A 13,518-nucleotide genomic window follows, 5' to 3' on the forward strand; every position below is an offset into this window, starting at 1 on the left:
GTAGCAAAAAAAAAGAAGTATCGGATTTGGAGCTTAAAAAAAGAAAAAGAAATAACCAGTCTGTGTCTTGACTCTCCTTTCAAGCTTTTGTGAGAAAGTCACTTACCTCTCTGAGCCTTATTTTCAGCCTCCAAAGGCTTGACTGGTAAGGCCGTTCTATCTGTATCAGAATCAACGAGGTGCCATAAAGGAAACCATTTGACAAACACTAAATAAAGTACTATCCAAATGTAAAGTATTACTATTATCACTGTTACCATTGTAACTATTTGGTCCAGAAAGGCTGAGTTTCATGCTGCCTCTCCTGTCTGTCACACACAGGCAATTCCACAATTAGAGCTGGCTTTCCAAAAAGACACTTTGGTTCTTTTTTTCCTCTAAAACAAATGAATCCGTAACCAATGTACCCTAGCCATCCAATATGTGCAGCCTCTTTTGTTCATGAACAACCTTAAGGTAATAAACTGGTATGCCCCTGTGACAGAGAAAAATGTCGGAAGGAAATGGGTTTCCATCTGAGGCTTCTAAGGTACTAAACCAAACAATAACAAGGGAAAAATTATTCCGCTAAATGCACCTGACGTGCATTGGCATCCAATATGCCACCCTCCTCGCTTGGCATTATTACTTATATACCTGCTTCTGAGAAGGGCCGCTCAGAAGAGCTACTCTGCTTTTAACAGACATACATTTTAGGGACTTTTAAATAAACTTATATAGCAACACCGAGCTCATGTCTTCTAAACTTTGCTATTTCATCCGTCTGTACCAAGCACCGTGAAGCAAAATGGATGTGCCTTCAGCTTTCTGCAGTCCTGGAAAATGAACCAGTCCACTTAACAATAAATGGTGGTTGGTTCGAACACACATGACTGGTCTAGTGAGGAAGAAAAGAAAGTTGAGCTTAATGAAGTCCAGTGTCTGTGTCCCTGTGCATGGACAGGAAAGGACGAGTGTTTTATAACTGTTTATTGGAGTTAATGGTAATAAATTCCTCACTTGTGATGCATTAACTTTAATGTTTTCATTACTTGGTGATTTAGGTTTTCCCTTTTCACATTGTAAATCATGTTGTCCCAGTAGCAGAGCAGGTCGAGTGCCTGCCATAATGTTCATAATGCTCAGTGGGGAAAGGAATGTTCTCTTTCTCTCTCCAGCATGGTCTGACAAAAGACACTTTGCGTCATCCAGATTTGCAACTTTCTAAATAAGCAATAAAGACAGACAGACAGATGCATCTGACAGGAGCCTAGCAGAATGTGACAGAGTCGAGTTTAGATCCAGGGAAAGACAGGTCTCCATAGTAACTTTCCAAATGTATTTGGTGCTGAAGGTTCTTTTTTTTTTTCTCTCTCTCTCTCTCTGTTTGCTGAGTGTGAGCCCTTAGTTAATGAGCTGTGCAAATAGATATTGAGATTTAGTGTTTTTATTTTGCAATTACAGACTTGGTGATTTGGTTGGAAACTTTTGGGTCTAGGAACATCACCCTCATTTTCCCCTCTTTAATTTTTTTCCTTACAAAGTTTGACTTACCTCAAACTTACATGAGTTTTATCAGGTGAAACAGGAGATTCAAGAAAGATTTTAAATCTCAAATGTGTAACTGATAAGGGAAGGAGGCGATAAGGAAAGGAGGCGATTTTTGCCCTAGAGGTTCCTTATCATAGCCATCGTTTTTGTCCCTGATCATGTGCCGCTGTACAAAGACACACACCCAGGGAGCTGGCTGGGAGTGAGGTCTGGCTGGGGAGTGACACTTTGTCCAGTAGATGATACATACCAGGTCAAAGCCACATTGCTAAGATCATTGCATTCCCATCAAGTCCTTCCTGATGGGGTGTGTGAGTTCTCATTAGATCACCCACCCTGAAAAACCCCCGGAGAATCACAATAATTAGTTCCTGAGTCTCCTTTTTGATTTTCTGCTTTGTTTGCTTTAAAAGTTTCCTCAATGCAGCGCTGTGATGATATCTGAATGTCTTTTACCAGAGAGACACAGAGAAGGCAAAATTGTTATCATTTGGCTTCTCCTTGAAATCTTTTGTTTTTGGAGAGTAACTACAATAGAGACTCCAGGATCCTCGTACGCTAATCCCCACATGGGGTTCACCAGCAGCAGTATGAAGTGTTCAGACACACATGGGATCTTAGCGTATGTGATGCAAAACAAATGGAGACCAAAGAGAAAAATACCATTTTTTTCCTCAGAGAAATAATAAGACTGGGGAAATGCTACAAGAAGAGGTCAAGTTCTCAGCCACTCAAGGCCTGTAGCTCAAAAATTGCCTTCGACAGCTATTTCTGAGAAGTATTTGGTGATCCATTTGTCAGGTTGTTGGCATGTGGCTCAGCCCTTTGCCCATGTCTGGCTTCCTCCAGATCCCATCCTTTGACGCTGTCCGGAAGCTGATGATGAGGTCTGAGGTGAAGAGAGCCGGGTCTCGGTGAGGCAGTGAAATAGTCTCAGAAACTTCATTCTCTCCAGTTGAGGTTCATGGCATTTTTCCCCAATTTCCCCCCAAAATTCTCTTTGCCCCCTTCCTATCATTCTCAGTCCTGTTACTCATCCTGGCTTCTGCACTGCCCGTTTCCTCCTTGCTGTCTTGGCTAACGCTTCTTTCTGCCTTTTTAACTTCTTATTTCACGTTACCAACCTTCAGATTAAAATTGTGAGGTACAGCAGAACAAAAATTACCATTTGTGGCTTAGATGAAAATGATTTATCTAACAAATATTCAACTCCCATATTGCCTGCTTAGACCACAAGTCCCATTAGGCTAGAAGTGGTTGCAGTTTCTCCTAACACACATATTTCGGGCACCTACTGTGTGTACAAGGCCCCTGGGGATACAGGGAGAAATAATGAATAATGAATTGTACTGCCCTCTATGAAAGGGACCAGATTTCCCACCAGCAGCTTTTCTTTAAGTGTCAAGAAATTAAATAATTAGCACCGAACTCCTCAGCGTTTCCTGTGGTGTATTTTAGGGAAGGATCCTTCTTAATCCCATATCAGTCCAGCAGTTACTTAAGGTACAGCCCTAGCCTGCGATGGGTCTCAGTTGTTCCCATGTTCCAGTTGCCCCTCAGTCTAATTCTTACCCTCCTTAACTAGACAGCTGTGGTGCAAACACTGGCCCGTCCCCCTAGGTGCACAGGTGTACTGGATTCTTCTTTGTTCCCTCCTCTCAATCCAGGTGCTATGATGTTTGTTCACCTAATTTCCTCCGTAGTGTCATGTCTCCACCTACAAATGCAAGACCTACTTTTACCCTCATTCCCCTTTCTAGGCTAGCCTTCCTACTGCCTTCTACCTAGACCCACAGCTGTATTCCTTTTTGCAGCAGTAGCCCCTTTTCAATTCCCTTGTTCATAGTAGCTTTACATAATAACTAAGTCAAGACTGGAGAGTACTGGGGAAAAGTGCCCCTGGGAGCCAAGACTGTGCTATAATAATGCCCTATAGAAAATGGCATTAGAACACAGAAGAGGGAGTGTATAATTCTACATGGCAAAAATAGAAAGATCCAGGGAAGATGTGATATTTGAGTCTTAAAAGAGACGCCCTTGGGATGCCTGGGTGGCCCAGTAGGTTAAGCAGCTGACTCTTGATTTCAGTTCAGGTCATGAGTTAGAGCCCCGCATCAGTGCAGAACCTGCCTAGGATTCTCTCTCTCTCTCTCTCTCTCTCTCTCTCTCTCTCTCTCCCTCCCTCTCTCTGCCCCTCCCCTACTTGAGCACAGGGCGCTCTCTCTCTCTCTCTCTCAAAATAAACAAACAAACTTAAAAGGGGGTAGGGGGAGCATGACCTACTTTGAAAGAGAGAGAGGAATTCCCAAAGAGGAAAAACAGATGAGCAAAGTTCTGTAGTGTACAGTACATGGCATGTTCCAGACGGCAGTTTGTTACTTTTACTGTTGCTGGAGCATTGGGAGGTATGGGGCTTAGAAGAAAACTAAACTGGACAATAGGTGAGACCAAATATTTTAAAGTTTTTGTATGCTGGAGAGTTTGATGTTCATCCTATAAGGGATCGGTGATATTCGATACCACCCTATAATGGTTCCCTATAAGTAATGGGGAACCATTAGCTTTAAGCAGGAAGGTGACATGACCACTTCTGTGTTTCAGAAAAATGATTTCTGGCCACAGTAATCTATTTGGTAGACAAATAGAAGGTAAACCAATTTAAAATTTAAAAAAAAATCTTCCAAACCTAGGCAAGGCTCTTTTCTTTTTTCTTTTCTTTCCCCCGTGTTCTTATCACAGCCCAGCGGAGTAGTAAATAAATAGATTTAGAAACGATATTTTATCATTCACTTTATAGATATGCTTTTAAATGACACATATCTATCTAATGGTGACCTGACTCAGGACAAGGAGGGAATACAGTGATCCTTCAAAGTTTTGTAAAAAGATGATTTGGCATTTTCCATCCTCTCTACCTACTTATTAGAGTCGCAAGGCCATTTGAAGCCTTGCTGCCTGGATTTGTATGAGGATTCTCACTTTGTATGATTGCCAGTTACTGTGGTTTGGCTACTAAAGAGACTTCAGGCAGCTTGGATCTTTGTGGTTCTAGGATTCCTAGGATAAAAATAAAGCTGAGGGTGCTGGGTTACAGGTACGCATCATGAACAAAATCAGAAGACACAAGAGACTTTCTGAGTTTAAACAATTTGTGTGGAGATCGCATGACTTCTCAGCCTTTTTCCCACCATGACACATGTCCACCCACATTTATATGCTCGGCCCACTTCCATGGAACACCCGTGATTTTGAAGAAACACGATTTTCTCAAGGAGATAAAGCACTGGGGGAGCTCTTGATTCCCACCATTGTAATAGTGCATCTGATGTATTTAGTACCATAGATTGTAGCATAAGTAAGATAAGCTATAAATTATTTTTCGATTGGCTTTTTCCCTTAAGAAAGCATATCAGAATGCAGATATTAGTAAGAAAAACTTTGAATCCATTCTTATTCTAAAAGGGAATTATTTGAAATCTCTGCCCTGTAGATTAACACCTGCAATTGATCAAAAACACCAATGTGTCATGATTCGATGATTGAGACTTAGTGGATTATTATATGGAGTGAGTCATTCTTTAAAGTGAAATATGTAGGGGTGCCTGGGTGGCTCAGTCGGTTAAGCAGCAACTTCGGCTCAGGTCATGATCTCACAATTTGTGGTTCGAGCCCCGCGTTGGGCTCTATGCTGACAGCTCGGAGCCTGGAGCCTGCTTCGGATTCTGGGTCTTTCTCTCTCTCTCTCTCTCTCTCTCTCTCTCTCTCTGCCCCATCCACCCCCCATGCTCTGTCTCTCAAGAATGAACAAACGTTAACAAAATATATTTTTTAAAGTGAAATATGTACACTTAGAAGATGCTGCTGATTACTATTACCATTTATTTAGATGCTAGAAATAGTGTGTTGAAGTTAGCATACCTGGAGTTGGAAGGGCTTTTTTCTAAATCTTTCACTTCTTACAAGTAAAATCCCACTGAACGTGAAGACATGGAAGAGGAGCATCCCCTAAGACCACAGGCCCCTCCGACGATTAGTGTGGTGCCTCTTTGTAGAAATAAGAAGGTTCTTCATCCTCCATGAGTCGTCATAGTTTCCATATGTTACCTTGTAGCATGGCATTGTTGATGGAATGTTTTGTGAAAAGGAACCAACTTGGGGTATTTGGCTTAAAAATCTTACTCCTGGGGCACCTGGGTGGCTCAGTCGGTTGAGCATCCGACTTCAGCCCAGGTCATGATCTCGTGGTTCGTGAGTTCGAGCCCCACATCAGGCTCTGTCCCCCTCTCTCTGCCCTTCTCCCACTTGCGGTCTCTCAAAAATAAACATTTTTCTAAATCTTCTTTCTCTTTAAACCAAGTGCTCTTCCTTAAAGAGTAAATACATCATGTTCAAGATTCCTGCATGAGCCCTACACTGGATACCATTCCTCTAGATACCACTCTTGCATCAAAAGACATCTTCCAAACCTTGGTGACCAAGCACCATTTGTGAGAGCTCCAGGTGGCTTCCTCTTGTATTTTCTTTACCCGTGTATCCTTTTATTGTATTCTCATATGTTCTCTTATTGTGCTCCGTACTGTGTATCTATTGACTTCTTGGATTTTACACAGACCTGCCCTGGAAAGCAATTCCATAGATTAGTCAGCTGGTACATTAAAAAAGTTAAATAAATATAGTATCTTAAAACAATTTTGGGGGGTGTTGAGTTTGGTAAGTTCTTTATAGAGTCTGGTTACTAGTCCTTTATCTGATATGTCATTTGCAAATATCTTCTCCCATTCTATCGGTTGCTTTTAGTTTTGTTGATTGTTTCCTTTGCTGTGCAGAAGGCTTTTATCTTGATGAGGTCCCTACGTGGATAAAAAAGATGTGGTTTATATATACAATGGAATACTACTTGGCAATGAGAAAGAATGAAGTCTTGTCATTTGCAACAACATGGATGGAACTGGAGGATATTTATGCTAGTTGAAATAAGTCAGTCAGAGAAAGACAGATATCATGTTTTCACTCATGTGTAGAATTTGAGAAACCTAACAGAAGACCGTGGGGGAAAGGAAGGGGAAAAAAATAATTTCAAGCAGAGAGGGAGGAAAACCATAAGAGACTCTTAAATAGAACAAACTGAAGGTGGATGGGGGCATGGGGGAGAGGGGAAAATGGGTGATGAGCATTGAGGAGGGCACTTGTTCGGACGAGCACTGGGTGTTGTATGTAAGCGATGAATCATGGGAATCTACTCCCAAAGCCAAGAGCACACTGTATACACTGTATGTTAGCTAACTTGACAATAAATTGTATTTTTAAAAAAATATTTGTAAAAATAGTAATAATAATTTTTTGACATCAAGTATTAAAATAACCACACACTTGTCTGCTTCTTTTTCTGTACTTAAATGGGGTCTTTTGTGGGAGAGTGAGGCTGGCAGACCCTGTCTTTCCTCAGCCACCCTGAGTGCGTCTCCTCAACTCAGGCTCAGGGTGGGGGAAAGTGCGTGGGCTGTTCCAACTGAGCAGGCTTCAGCAAGGTCAGTAATTTCACTAAGACTCAGTTTCCTGGGGCACCTGGGTGGCTCAGTCAGTTAAGCATCCAACTTCAGCTCAGTTCATGATCTCTCGGGTTTGTGAGTTCGAGCCCCATGTCGGGCTCTGTGCTGACAGCTCAGAACCTAGAGCCTGCTTCGAATTCTGTGTCTCCTCCTCTCTCTGCCCCTCCCATGTTCATGCTCTGTCTCTATCCGTCTCTCAATAACAAATAAATGTTAAAAAAATTTTTTTTAAAGATTTTAGAAATTTTAAAAAGATTTCCTGGTCTGTAAAGTGCTAATAAAGAGCACTCATAAAGAGTGCTATTAAAGAACTAATAATAATACAGACCTCACAGACTGTTGTGAAGCTCAAATGAGATATAAACATGCTTTATAAAATGCAGATTAAAAGTTTATTTGGTTTTTTCATTAGAACATATTAGTTTTAATTATTTTTTTCGTTTTATTTATTTATTTTTTTAATTTTTCTTTAAACATTTATTTAGCTTTGAGAGAGAGACAGAGTGTGAGTGGGGTCGGGGCAGAGAGAGAGAGAGGGAAACACAGAATCTGAAGCAAGCTCTACGCTCTGAGCTGTCAGCACAGAGCCCGACGCGGGGCTCGAACTCACAAACCGCGAGACCATGACCTGAGACGAAGTTGGACGCTTAACCGACTGAGCCACCCAGGTGCCCCTATTTTTGAGAGAGAGCGAGCACAAGCGGGGGAGGGTCAGAGAGAAGGAGAGACAGAATCCCAAGCAGGCTCTGCACCATCAGCACAGAGCCCAATGTGAGGGCTCGAACTCACAAACTGAGATCATGACCTGAGCCGAGATCAAGAATCAGACGCTTAACGGACTGTGCCATCCCGGCGCCCCTAGTTTTAATTTTTCCGCTCATCAATTATCTGCCTTTGTTCTTAGTACTACTTATTGGCCTAGAACCTCTCATGAATTTTCTTTATCCTCAGGATAACAAGGTTTCTTCCACAGATTTTTATAGTCTGGTCTGGATTGCCAGATCCAGTAACCTGGATTAACAGATCTTTTTTAAGACCTTAAAAAGTTTGAGGGCCAACAAGAGTCCATCAAGATCTCCCAAATGTTGTCTCCTGTGCTGGTTTGCTTACGGCTAGACCTTCAGTCTCACTCTAATTCCCCTTGTTTTGTTTTCTAGCTTCTTCTGCCACAGCTTGTTGAAGAGTTTGACCAAGTACTTTGAATCCCCTCCTCTTCCTCTCCTCTGCATCCCAGTTATTCCTCCACGAAATTAAAGCCGTCTGAGCGGTCTTTCTGCATCTCTGAAACTTTCCGATCCGAAGTCGATTATTATTCATGATTTAGAATTTTTCACCTCACATGTGTTACATGTGTTGGTGTAAATTCCTTAATAAGTGAAGCAAAATGACAGGAAAGTGTGAAGGTGTCAACTGAGGCGGGTAGCGAATAGAACCACGGAAGTTAGAGAATTCTGTGAGGCTGTCCCAAGAGACTAAGGGAGGAAGAGTCTTCGAAACCAACTTCCCTGTTAGTGTCATGCTTCGAAGTTGAACACGCCTGACACCTCAGACTGACTGTCACTTACTGACTGGCTTATTGTCACTTACTGACTGACTTACTGACTGGCTCCTGAAAACTGAGAAAAAAAGGCAAAAAAGCAGCCCAGACGTTCAAGAAGCTGAGGGAAAACTGTAATGAACTTATTTTACAAAGGCCACAGAAACCAACTACAAAGGAGATTTAGGACCAACGACCACCAGCCAGGAGAATACTACCCTCACCCTCCCTGCAATACTCTCTTCCCCTTTGTACATTTGAGGCATTGTGAACTGTGTGTTTGTCACCCACCAGCCATCTAGACCAGATGGAACCATCTAGACCATCTATGACCAGATGGAACATAGTTCATCCCCCACCTCCAAATATTAGATTTTCTCCAACCTCATCCACCCAATCCCCTGGGGCCCTTAACACAGGTACTTTAATGGAGGAACCTGATAAACTTCACCCTGCCTGAAATTCACCCCTGGTAGCTCTCAGTCTCTAGGCTGGAGTTTGGTCCCTTTTTCCAAACAATTGGAAAGAACTTGGTTTAAAAGGAAAAGGGACAATGGGAGAAGTCCACAGTTTAAAGGGGAGGGGGGGTGGCAGTTGAACAAAAGATGTTTTTTTTTAAATCATTGATTAGGGGCACCTGGGTGGCTCAGTCGGTTGAGCATCCGACTTCAGCTTAGGTCATGATCTTGTGGTTCGTGAGTTCAAGCCCCACGTCGGGCTCTGTGCTGACCGCTCAGAGCCTGGAGCCTGCTTTGGATCCCGCGTCTCCCTCTCTCTCTGCCTCTCCCTCGCTCACACTCTGTCTCTCTCTCTCAAAAATAAATAAACATAAAAAACTTTTTTTTTTCTTAATCATCGATTTTCATTTCAGGTTGGCTTAGCAAGAAACCAGCCAGCTGCCTCTAAGGGAAGTTCACGGGCACCTGCCTGGTTCTGCAGGGGTTGTGACCTTTTTGCAACGAGATTGCATGGCCTCTTGTACTGTTAGCCTTGTGCTGTGGTGTTGCCAAGTGATTTCTCCAATTCTCTTTTCTCAGTGGGCTAGAACGCAGCTGATTAAATAAGCCGTGACTCACATAAGCTCCCATGTCTTTTTTATTGACTGCTTTATGGAAATGTATCACACTCAAAGGGTCCCCATTGTTGTTGCTGTCCATAGCTGACTGAAGAGTCATGTTTAGTGCTGAGAGACAGAATCCTAGTCCGTCGTGTTTTATTGCAGAGTTGGGTATGGGTGGGATACAAGGGTTTAAAGGAATCTGGATGAGGAGAGAAAGATGTCCGAGAATTTCTTTTATCTTCATCTGCCACGAAAGTTGGGTGGCCATCACTTCTAGGTAACACCTTCTCTGCTGATCTTATCTTTATGGCCCCACATCCTTCAGCTAAGTGAATCTTTTCTTTATATGGGCTATTCTGGGAGATTTAGTTAAGTGCAGTGGTAGAGAGAGATGATGACACGAATGTAATTCTGTTTTGTGCTGATACACTGTGATGCACCCTTAGGTTTGTCCAAGAAGGCCATTTCTTCCCAATAAATCTAAATCATTTCTATTTTTTCATTAAGATGGTGATATCTTTTTTTCAGGTAATGGACAAAAAGGCTCGATTATTTTTAAAAATTGTATACTTACATATAAATGTTTTGGCCTTAAAATAGCAACCCATGCAATTATTTGTGGCTTCTTCCTGTTTTTATTATCATCCTACAAAGCATTTACATGCTTCCCATTAGGCATTAAGTAGCTCTGCAGACCTGTTCATTTGCCAGTAGGTGTGGATTCAGGCATACAAGGCTCCTCCTACTTCATCACCCCGGGACCATGGCCAACGTGGTGCACCCTCAAGATCACTGGTTCTTGATCAGTAGGACACTGAGCTGACACCGAAGTAGGAGACAGCTTGATTGCCACAATGGCTTCCCATCTTGGTTGTCTGGATTTATCTGCTAGATCATGGAGCTAATGAAATTGAGCTCAGTGTCAACTTACACTGAGAACAATTCTGTTATTAGACTCCCCACACAGTCCCTTGCACACAGAAGACAATCACTAGAATAGAGATTGCTTTGATTTGATTTCCTAATTGTTTTCCATAGCCATTTCAAACTTCCCCTTCGCTTCATCCCATTTTTTCCACTGCCCATAAGGGAAACCAGGGAAGAGAGTTCCTCAGTACAGATTCCCTCTAATAAGAAAGCAACATAACACGTCTCGCAAAAACCCAGCACATAAAATACCATATCTCTAGCTCTTCAGAATCTGTTGGTGAATGACCAAGAGAGAAAAGTCAGCAGCTCCCTTTTTGCCCAGTTTCAGCAAACTGAGTGTGACTCTTTTCGGAGAGAAGGCGGTGATGGTACTGACCCTAGTTTCCTAGAATTAGTGACTCGAGGTTCAAACGTCTCTGCGGCATTATGTCTTTGTTTTCTTGGTGGTGGCATTCTTGGGTTTCGGTTGGTGGGGAGAGAAAAGCCTCATGCTGATAATGTACTGAAAGTAAATGAAATTAAATAAGCGAAGCAGTGCTCATCACTACTTCCTTCCCCCCTGGGTAATTCAATTCAAGCTCTCTTTCTGATGGCAACTCGCAGGGACTGTCTCTGTCACCCCGCTGGGGCCTGGAGTCTTAACATCTAAATAAAAGTTTCACTCAAGCATTTTTTATGCTCCTGCCAGCAGGATCAGTGAGCTGGTGTGGGCACATTAATGTAATATTCATACTCACAGACTCTCCCCGCACACGAGGCAATGTCTTCCCATTTTCATAATTATAGATGTTCCATAAAATGGCATTTAGATTTGCATTAAAAAAGGAGGTTTGAATTCTAATAGAACGTTTAACATGTCTTTTATGATTCAGACTCTCGGCATCTCTAACTAGAATCTGTATCTCTAAGTTTAACAAGACCTTAAAACAAGAAAAAGAAAAGAAAAAAAAACTGCAAGAAATAGAAACTCCAAGCTTAGGGGATCCTGTTTTTCTCATCTCCTGTGTCTTTCATTTAATTTTTAAGCCTCTAGGAGCAATTTTTGATAGTGCTGCAGAGAGGATAGGCTCTCCTGCAAAGGACCTTCTCAACCATATCAGGCCCTCAACCCGGCCACTCCACCCTCCATAAGATCAGTTTCTATTTTCTTGGAGAGCATTTCCAGAGAGGTATTAGAATTTTCAGAAGGGTGGGAGAAATGAAAGGGTCCTAGACAAATGAACTTCCCTTTGCTGCTCTTCATCTCATGTGTGCACCCTGAGACCCATCTGGGAGGATTGATAGCAGCCACAGAGTTCGCTAACCGTAGAGCACACAAATGAAAATAGTCCATGAACAAGGAAGTTGACAATAAGGACAAATAGAAAGAATCAGGCACTTAGACACACTAAAAAAGAAAAGCCCTTCAGATCTCTGTTTAAAACTAAGTTCAAAACAACTTAGAAGCAAAAGGTAATCTTAGTTGCATTTTAAATTGTCTTAAAATGTTATTTTTAGGGGTGCCTGGATGGCTCAGTCGGTTGAGTGTCCAACTCTTGATGTCGGCTCAGGTCATAACCCCAGGGTCATGAGATCGAGTCCCACGTCAGGCTCCACATTGGGTGTGGAGCCTGCTGGAGATTCTCTGTCTCTCTCTCTCTCTCTCTCTCTCCCTCTGCCCCTCCTCTGCTCACACACATGCTTGTGCTCGCTCTCTCTCTCTCTCTAAAATAAAAAAATTCTTAAGTTATTTTTAAACAAGAAATATTTTAAGCAAGAAGTAAACTGCCAGCTCATAGCCACCACTGAATAAATGTTAGTTATTGAAAATTTCAAAAAACAATTGTGTAATTGAAAAAAAATTACTTCACCCAAAAGTCTCAAGATATTGTATAGGTGACCCAGTTGATTCCTATGTGGTTGTCCCTTCAGTTGGTTTGTATTTTGTTTTGCTTTCTAAATCTTTTAAGGGAAACCAAAGGAGCTTTGGTTTTGGAGACTAAAAACAATAAACATTAGGATCCTGCCAGCCCACTCTCCTTATTTCTCCTAATTAAGAAATATGGACTTGGGGGCACCTGGCTGGCTCAGTCGGAAGAGCACGCAACTCTTGATCTTGGGGCCATGAGTTCGAGCCCCACATTGGGTGTAGAGATTACCAAAAAAATAAACTTAAAAAAAAGAAATATGGACTCGTATTTTTTTAAGAATTTTTTGTGTTCTTGTTTCATTTGATTTTTTAAGGAGTAAATCCCTTCTTTTTTTGTCCTTTACTCCTCTCTTCTATAAAATAAGTATAAACCTCAGGGTGAAAGATGGATGAGGATCTTGACTTCTCAATAAATTTGTACCTAACAAGGCTAATTGAAAGTCAAGGATGTTAGCAGCATACGATTAGAGGCTGATGTCAATTCCAGAGTCTTCTCTTGGTAAAGGCTTCTACCATTGTTAGGCTCTTTCCCATACTTGGACAAAACCAGGATTTGGTGGCTATTGTCAGTTCAGCTTGCATAGCCCTTCTTTGTGTGAACTTAATAAAATTTATGTTCACTAGATGGCTTTGTGTTTTGGTGTGTGTGTGTGTGTGTGTGTGTTTTAAGAGTGAGTGTGTGTTTATTGCTCTCACGGAGGTGGCTGCGTCTATGGTGAACTCTATCACTCACTAAAGCGTCTCTCTGCTGGTAGCTATTCATTTGACTTTTGATGATCTCAGTGTGGTTATCCAATTTGGAGCTTATCTCCACTGCAAATTCTTAATTCTCTGGAGTCCTTTTCTTGCCAATCAGTACATATTTAGGCTACCTCCCCTTGCACAAACTAATGTATGTTTAGATCATTGTAAGTGGTTTTAGCATTAGATATAATGAGGGAGAAAGAAAATTTACTCTTTTTCCCCGATCATATAAAAATTATCTTATTTTGTGCTGTGCTTA

At 41.8% G+C, this 13,518-nt stretch overlaps 1 protein-coding gene across 2 annotated transcripts in view; it reads left to right on the plus strand.

Annotated features, from left to right (window-relative positions):
- SKAP1 (src kinase associated phosphoprotein 1) overlaps positions 1–13,518 on the plus strand; it is a 278,392-nt gene that overhangs the window by 215,427 nt on the left and 49,447 nt on the right. The window lies entirely within an intron of this gene.

The sequence above is a fragment of the Lynx rufus genome, unplaced genomic scaffold (genome assembly GCF_022079265.1).
Source record: "Lynx rufus isolate CCGP_SWC_20201006 ecotype Redwood Valley unplaced genomic scaffold, mLynRuf1.p SCAF_18, whole genome shotgun sequence".
NCBI lineage: Eukaryota > Metazoa > Chordata > Mammalia > Carnivora > Felidae > Lynx > Lynx rufus.